The sequence below is a fragment of the Ruditapes philippinarum genome, unplaced genomic scaffold (genome assembly GCF_026571515.1).
Source record: "Ruditapes philippinarum isolate M1 unplaced genomic scaffold, ASM2657151v2 ctg10898_1_1_1_1, whole genome shotgun sequence".
In the NCBI taxonomy this organism is placed as follows: Eukaryota; Metazoa; Mollusca; class Bivalvia; order Venerida; family Veneridae; genus Ruditapes; species Ruditapes philippinarum.
Window position 1 is genome coordinate 28,136 of NW_026865757.1, and position 9,391 is coordinate 37,526.

The window sequence follows — 9,391 nt, forward strand, 5'->3', positions numbered from 1 at the left end:
CATGTGAGGAAGCTATCCATATAGCTTATGGACCCTTGGTGGTTCTACTTGTGCCTTTACAGCATTGGTGCAATGTAAAACCCAACATAAATTATTACATATAGATTTATATGATTCTCATCATGTTAAAGAGTCAAATATTTGACATATACTATAGTGTTAACAGTCAAACAAGGACACATATAAGGTTAGTTTATTTATTTATTTTTTTAGCACACTGTCCAGTACCATGATCTGCGGGGAGAATAGTCTACTTGATAAGGCAAAGTTGTTTCAATAATGTAAGATTAAAGAAATTAAATGGACTTAGAAATCAACATTGTTTTCTTAATTGTCAAGGTACATTTACCTCCCTTGAATTCACAGTACTGAAACCAGTACTTGTTTCCATCCATAGTTAGAAGTAAAATCCACTGTTAATTGATAACAATTTGAGTTTAATTGGATCACAAGTTGACAGTGTAAACAAAGTTATATTTTGCCAGTCAGCTTATGTGTGCAATCTGACCAATGTAAACCGGCTCGAAATATATGAAGGTCTGTTCTGGTAATAAATAATTTAACATTTGTGGTGAATATCAGAAATTGCTGCTCAAATTAACTCCAAAGATATGATAACAGATATCATTGTTACATTAAAATTGTTTTTAAAATAAACTTTAAAGTTATGTTGAAAAAATTTACCTACATAATGTATATTTGTATTTATAGGTGAACAAAGATGATCTGAACATGTAAATTCCAAGTTTGTTAGAGGCTCTTCTCATCTGTTTTAGTGATGACAGCTGGCCAGTTAGAGATGGTAAAATGTCTAAAACAAACCTTAGTTATAAATAATCAGAGTCCTTGCAAAGGATTTTCATATGGGTATTAGCATGAAACTTGACACTTGTTTAAGGGTAATAGTTGCGTATATTTTCTAGACATATAACTCTTGCAGAAATTTTTTTCTTACTGCATTATACCTTTTCTCAAACTCCATAGAAAATTCATTGTTAATGTTTTTCATTAAATGTCTGTCTCAACAACTTCTCTTTCTTTATGATTGTTGGTTGACAGCCGCAACCCATAACTGTAGCATTGATACTTACGATATGATTTTCCTGTTTGACTGTCTCTCTATTTATTTTCATGTTCATAGCAGCAGTTTATTCCATATGTTCATTCAACTCTGGAAGCTCATATAATGGGCAAAGACTTGTTTACTTTTATCTGTAGAAAAGGCTTTTCCAATCTGATTACATTATTTTCTAATGTTTAAGAATGTTTGCTGGAGAACAAGTTATTTTATTCTTGTTTTAACTTGTTCAACAATTTTAGTAATGAAGCTACACGAATATAATATTCTTTATATCACATATCCAATATAAGAACTTTTTCATTGATGCACTTTAAAGTGTAACACTGACATTCCCTGCGTCTATTTTCGCTATGATTGTATAATGTTAATGAAAACACATCTAAATATGTACACGGTCTGTGCATTATTATTTTAAAAAGTCACAAAAGCAGCACAGGTATGTGATAAAGTATAATTATGCACTGTTTATTGTTCAAATGCTTTGTAATTAATCACTATTGTGTTTCGGCCTTTGTGGTTGTATTTCTGCGTATTTGAACTATAGATGCATTTTTATGCAACAAAACAATCATAATTGATATTTTCTAAATATAAAATCTAACATAGATCAACTGTATTTTTCAGGTTATCTATACCAGCATTGTATCCACTGTTTTTCAACAATCAACAAGATAATAAACCATCAGTGCGGGGGCAGCCCTTGCTCTCCCCAGAGCATAAGGTATAAACAGTTTTTGGTCATTCCAAACCTAATACTAGTAGCTTAAGCATTTTAACTTAAGATCTTTGATGAAGTATTTAATGCTTAGAACTTTTAATGCTATCAGCAAAATAGTGTTACAAATCTATCCACTACATGAAATGGCTGAAATTAAGAAGAGGCCTCTGTGGTCAGATAGTAGCGGTCACTAACTTTGAATCATTTGCATCTTATTGCAATGGTTCAAATCTCAACAAGACCTTATAGCCCTTTCATATGGGAAAGCTATTTAGCTAGCTTAAGTGGGGTCAGTGGTTGCACTCAAGTGTCCAGCTTGATCTGAAAGAATGTCCAGCAGTTTTATTTATCACTTAAGCTTCATGATGGTCATACATGACCAAGACTTTTATTCGTAAATATAATAAAATAATTATAGAATAACAGTTTTATTGATATTGACATTTCTTGTTACAATTTAAATATAGCTTGCTGTGTGAGAACAAAACGTTTAATCACATTTTTTGCGGAAAATGTGATAGTAGAACCTAACAGACTATGGTAATGCATGTTTATTACTGTGGCATTGCCGACTATTTTATAAGGTCAAGTTTTTGGGGACTTCAGTGAACCTTCACGGGATTGTTTGTCACCGAAGTATATTGTACATACTCTCTTGATTTTCCACTTGAATTTTGTTTTGCACAATTATGGCCAATTAATGATCATTTTTTTGTAAATTAGATTGTCCGCGCTTCATCACCAAAACCAATGGGGGATTTCAGTGAAACTTCACAGGATTGTTTGTTACCAAGCCTAGTTGTGCATTCTATCTTAATTTTCTGCTTTTTTTCTTTTGCACAGTTAAGGCCCCCAATTGGTCAATTTTCGGGTAAAATAAGCTTGTCTGCGCTTTCCTCACCAAAACCGCAGGGTGGATTTCAGTGAAACTTTGCAAGATTGTTGGTCACCATGCTTAGTTGTGCATAGTTAATTGATTTTCAACTTAATTTTTTGACACAATTGTCAAAGTTTCCTTTTGTAGGCATAAGTCACTTTTCATTGACAGCTCTTGTTTCCTACATTTCTTTGACAATGTTTAAAATTCCTTTTAATCTTTTAGATCCAATAAACGTTCAAGGATCTGAGCTGAAGAAGTTTGCGGAGGAGGTGTTTTATCATGTGCCCTCTTTTGTTTCCAATGCCTTAGATGAATTCTGGGAGCAAATACGCTATGGCGAGCAATTAATCGATCTCCACCCTTCAGAAACTTTATATACATGAAGAAATTGGCTCAGATTTGATAAGTTACAGTAGACGTGTGTTCAAGAAACTAATATTTGGCGTATCTGGCATATTATTTGAAACATTTATAAAGAGGAAGAATATTATTCTCCTGTTAAAACCCAAACAAAAAAAACTAACAAACCTCATAAAGGTGCTTCCGCTCCGACTTCTATAGATGGGCTAAACCCCGTGGTTCAGGAAGCAGTTATTGACATATTAGGTTTAAATGGGGCCAACAAATCGTTGGAAAAAACTAAATGGGGTATTCGTAAAAGAAGGATTTTGTTGACACAATTTTGGTGCAAAAATTGCGTGAAGAAGAGCCTGAGTGGGTTAATTATGATGACGATGAATTGGCAGTGAAAATGCAACTAACTGAAACAATATTTAATGATTTATTGACAGATACTGTTCAGACAATGAACAAAATCTTTCGCAAGAAGCAAAGTTTGCAGCAGCAGACATAGGCAGCTATTTGATCTGGATTATGTAAAAGCTTTTGTGATCTGATTTCATGCAGATGCTTTTTTGTGATCTGAGTGATGCAGATGCTTATTCATCTGCAGTTACAGCTAAATGAGTGATCTGAGTATATAAGAGCTTAAACATGAATTTTATATTCTGGGGTTTGAATTTAGAACAGAGAATCATTAAGTAGAGCTAAAATGGCATTATGGTCTAGAGAATTTGTTTCATAACCTTTTTGCATTTGAAATATAAGGGATTTTATTTATTTTTTTCTACTCTTTTAAAATAATACACTCATCCTTTAATTAGATGATATTGCTCATGTATCAGTGTTAGTTTATTTTGACAATTTAGATATATTTATTGTTTGAATGATGAAAAAAGACCTACTGAAGGTATTACAGTACCTGTAACATGAAGGTCAAAGCCTGAAGTCAAGTCTGTAAAGAATGCACGTTATATAAACTTGTGATACCCTTGCATTTTCATACTCTTGTTGGTAACTTTTGAAAGTCGTTGATTTCATTTAAAATGAAAGTGCTCATTTTGAACATTGAGGAAAGATTGTATTTTATTAACTAGTTGCAGGGATTTTTTTTCATAGATCTGTGATATTTGTTTTGTAATGATATACTGTGAAATTTAGATTGTTTGTTTAAGCCATTAACTGTCCAGTCTTGTCTAAAACTAATGGAAGATTTGGCATGCTCACTTGTGACAGAATTAATGCACAGAGGGGCAGCTGAGGTTTACTTTAAATTACCAAGTATATTAAATAAAATAATTACATTTTTAAATTGAAACTGGAGTTGATTTCTATATTCAAACTTACAAGTATATACAGTTAACAGATAAATAACCATGATTAGAAAAGATAGAATAATGAAATACCTGAGATACATTGTTATATGTAGTTTACAGTTCACACATGCAATTCTCAATATTTAATGCTTAAAAATGATTGGAGGTTTTTTTTTGCATTTCAATTTTTTTCTGATTTTACTGTATTACTTGTTGTTTTGGAAGAAGTTTTGTTTGTTTAGTCATATACTGTTAGGTTTGTTAGTGAAATGCTCTTTTTATAGTTATGCCAGCATGTATATTTATATATTTCTTTTTTAAATTTATTTTGTATGTGTAGTCGATGTATTGAAAGATTTATAAATGTTTAGTGACTGAGAGAACCTCACAAGTGACTTTTTGTCAATATAGTCCTATAAAAAATACCTATATTAAATAGTGAACCTTTCATATTTTGACCTTAGACAATTGTTTTGTTTTATTTTTCGGACAAACAATTAAAGGTGTAACCTCTGTAATGTGGTCTTTTGTAGACCAATAATCTCTTCCTTCAACATCATCAATTCCTATTAATGTAAGACTTTACAATCAGTTCTGCATGTCTAGAGTGACCTCTTTGTCTTATATTTTTATACACAAAGAAAATGACAATAGGCCATGATGTCTTATATTTAAAAAAAAATGTTATTCCTCCAATTTTTGAGGGAAAAAAAACAACATTTTACTGTTCTTTGATAACTGATTCACATCAATGTCAGCATTACTATCACATGATGATCTACACATCTCTATTACAGACAAAATGAAGACCTGGTAATTGTTTCAGTTCCTCTGTTACAAAAGTAATGTCATATGTACCTTTGATACTAGAATGTGCTTACCATAATGTATTTCATAGGTAAAATCAGTCGGAACTATAAATTTCGTTTTATTTCATATGGTATTTTTAAAGAGGTATCTAACGTAAAAGTTAAATGTTTTTATTTTTATACTGTGCATTTTCTTGAATAAATTTATGCAACGGTTAAACATTTAGTTTATGATCTAAAAACTTAAAACGTGAACTAAGTGTGTACAAGGGTAAGTGTACTTATGAATGATTGTTTTATACATATATATTTGTAGTTGTAATAGTGTAAGATAATGAAGGAGGAAACTAAATTATAATTTATTATATGTAGCAGTTAGACTTGTGCTAAATGTACAAACAAGCAAACTGAAAGATTTTTTCTTTTAAATTGTAAAGAAAATAAAGAAAAATAAATGCTAACAACGATGCCAAGACTTGATTTATTTTTTGCTCACTTGAGCACTTGGTTTTGAGAGGTAAGCTTTTGTTATTGCAATGTGTCTGTCATTTATTGTTATTAGCATTTTATTTATACATTTCCTAAAAGTTTTATTTGTGATAACTTGTGTAATCTTTTCACAGATTTTATTCATACCTATACAAAAGAACACACATTCCAAAACCAACAGTTTTCTGATATGACGTAGGCCTTTAATTGACCTTGCCTGTCAATGTTTAAATTATCAAAAATTTAAGACAATTATATAACTGTTCCAAAGGTTTCGTTTGTATTTATTCAGTCTCCTAGCATATCAATATAGGAATGAGCCGCGCCATGACAAAACCAACATAATAGGTTTGCGACCAGCATTGATCCAGACCAGCATCCGCGCAGTCTGATCAGGATCCATGCTGTTCCCTTACATACCCTATAACAAGTAGAGAAACTGATAGCGAACAGCTTGGATCCTGATCAGACTGCACGGATGCGCAGGCTGGTCTGGATCCATGCTGGTCGAAAACCCATTATGTTGGTTTTGTCATGGCGCAACTCAAATACAGTTTATATTGCCACTTACAAGATTAATGGTCGTCAGCTGATATAACTTGAGTCTATAGGACATACTAATTCAATTTTAGATATACTAATAATAAAATGAATGGTATAAATACTCTAAATGTATCAAATTCATTTAATGAAAGTGCATGACTACTTTTAGTCGCCTTGAAAAAGGCGACTTATAGGTATTACTTTTATTGTCGACGGCGGCGTCCCCATAGACTTGTGCGGAGAATAAGTCTGATTGACTCCAAAATTCGTCAGCCTGCTACTTTCAATGACTCGAAGTGCAGTGGATAAGAATAATTACTCTGCACTTTTTAATTTTTGAGTTATTGCCCTTTGTTAATTTTGATACTTTTTTTTGTCCAGGCCATTTCTCCTAAACAAAAAATGCTAAGGTAGGATGATACATCTCATTGAGATAAAGTGCAGTGTCTAAAATTTGTACTCTGCACTTGTTATTTTTTGAGTTATTGCCCTTTGTTTATTTTCATACTTCATTTTTTTGGGCTATTTCTCCTAACCTATAAAAGCTATGGACTTGAAACCTTATAGGATGATAGATCTTAATGAGAAGGATTGCATTGCACAATAACTGGAACTCTGCACTGTTTTATTTTTTGAGTTATTTCCCTTTGTTAATGTTCATATTTCAGTTTTGTCCGAGCCATTTCTCCCAAACTATAAAAGCTGTGGACATGAAACTTCATAGGATGATAGATCTCCTTGAAATGAAGTGCAGTGCACAAAAACCGGTACTCTGTACTCCATGATTTTTTTAGTTATTGTGCTTTGTTTATTTTCTTACTTCATTTTTGTTTGGCTGTATGGATTATAAATATGTCTTGAAAAAGCAACAATTACATTAAATTTAGTTTTGTTAATTCATTTAGTGAATTTGACAGATTCTAAACTTGTCCGAGATGTATAACAAAGTCATGGCATTATCTTGTTATCATTAAGCGAAATATTCTTTATGTCGAGAACACTTTGTAAATTAAACATATTTGTAATTTAGTAACCATCGTTTGAGCAGAACATGTAAATATCAAGTAATAAAGGGGAATAACTCGTGAGGGCATAAAATGGATTCACACTAGCTATATTGTGACCACAAGATAATAACTCATTTCAAATATATAAATATCTCGTTCTTGTTTCCAGGGGATAGTATATTGTTCCGGTATATTACGATAGCAACACAATGCATCTATTGTAGTGCTTGTTTTGCTTCTTTTATATAGGTGCTTTCCATCTGCCCGTCGAAATTTCGTTTAAGCGCTAGTTCTCTGGGACAACTGGCTGGAATTCCAAGAAACTTTATGGAAACGTTCAACACTAAGAGGAGATGGGCATATCGTTGCCTTGTTTAGGTCAGACAAGTCAGTACAAAGTTAAGGCCCTTGATTATACAAATAGAGCAATAATCGTTTCCGCTGTACTTCTGTGCAACTACTGGCAAAACTTCAACGAAACTATGGGAACCATCAATACCAAGACGAGATGTGCATATCGTCGCCTTGGTCCGGTCAGACCCTTCGACGTTGAGTAATGGCCCTTAATTAGTTATATGGCCCTTGATTAGTTATTCAGTATGCATATACAGCAATAATTGTAATTGTTTCCGCGCTACTTCTCTTCAGCTACTGGCTGGAAATTCAATGAAACTTTATGGAAACCATCAATACCAAGACAAGGTGCCCATACCATCGCCTAGTTCAGTACGGACACTTCAACACAGGGTTATGGCCCTTGATGAGTTATGTAGTATACATATCGATCAATAATTGATTCTGTGCTATTTCTTTGCAAGTACTGACAGAAGTTCAATGAAACTGTATGGGTGAGGAGATGTGCATATTGTTGCCTTGCTTCTGTCAGACCCTTCATCACAGAGTTATGGCCCTTGATTAGTTAAGCAGTATGCATATTATAGAGCAATAATCGTTTCTGTGCCATTTCTCTGCAACACTGGCAGGAATTCAATGAAACTTTATGAGAACCATCAATACCAAGAGGAGATGCTTATATCTGTTCCGGTACAGAGTTATGACCCTTGATTAGTTATGCAGAATATAAATAGAGCAATAATCGTTTCCATGCTAATTTTCTCTGCTGCTATGTAGAGAAACACACGACAACATCGGAACAAGTTGAAAATTGTATTAAAAAACAACTTCAGTTTCAGGAATGAACTACCCTTTTTCAAGCTTTTTATAATCAGCTAGGTTTTGTTATAACTAGAAGTGTTCATCAAATGGCCAGCATTTGATTTGTATATCTAAGTAATTTTGTAACGTTTTTGTTGTTGGTTTTTTGCCAAGACAACATCAATCAAAAGGTCTTTATCCTTGTCACTCTGGTTCATATATTGTACCTTCATAATAAAGCCACCTTAATCCTTGCTTTTCAACAATTTGCATCTGTACAATAGGACCACTTCAACTTGTTAAGATTGAGAATCAATCATGTGTGTACTCTTTATTCCTGGACTAAACCAGTACTGGTGATTCATAATCCAGGATAATTGTGTTATACAGCTTCAGACCCCAAGTTTTCCTTCGAACGAAACTGATTTACGTACTTATACATTTGTGTATGATAACTAAACATCAATGTTGTTTCACAAATTTATTTCTATTAAATATATGAACTATGATATAATCTACATACATGTATAGAACATTAATTTATAAAAAGAAAAGATTACTGTTAACATATTATACTTGAATCAATACTGCCAGTATACTGAGTATAATATATATAACAAAATGTACTTTTTCATATTTATCTCCCTTTACTTAATAATATGTAAAACAGTTTATAGAAATATTTTAATTCTAATATTTTCTTAAACTTGTAAAAAGGTCAAATCTATTGTAAATATCAGATTGATGAAAATAAGAAATAAACTTATAGCATTTCTGATGTAAAATGGGACTTTAACCAACATTTCATCAACTTTAAAAAAAATCTTTATAAATTTTCATCATAACGTGTCAATATAAATCTTCAAATAGTTTTACAACAGCCTCTCTTCTATTGCAACTAAGTTGCAATGACCTTGAATGCTGTTATGTCAGAAGGATTAAATGATAATTCATGTTCAAACATCATACAGACTTAAAGACCCATTATGCCTCAGAAATTTTTTCTTTTTACTTTATTTTTAGTATCTTGTTACATTTTGAACCATCTATTGTT

The 9,391-nt window shown here is 32.3% G+C and overlaps 1 long non-coding RNA gene across 1 annotated transcript; it reads left to right on the plus strand.

Annotated features, from left to right (window-relative positions):
- The first annotated feature begins 338 nt into the window (after positions 1-338).
- LOC132730195 (uncharacterized) lies at positions 339-2,966 on the plus strand. Its single transcript, XR_009625728.1, has 3 exons — positions 339-802; positions 1,706-1,802; positions 2,902-2,966. It is a non-coding gene; the product is annotated as an uncharacterized LOC132730195 (long non-coding RNA).
- Positions 2,967-9,391: the final 6,425 nt, after the last annotated feature.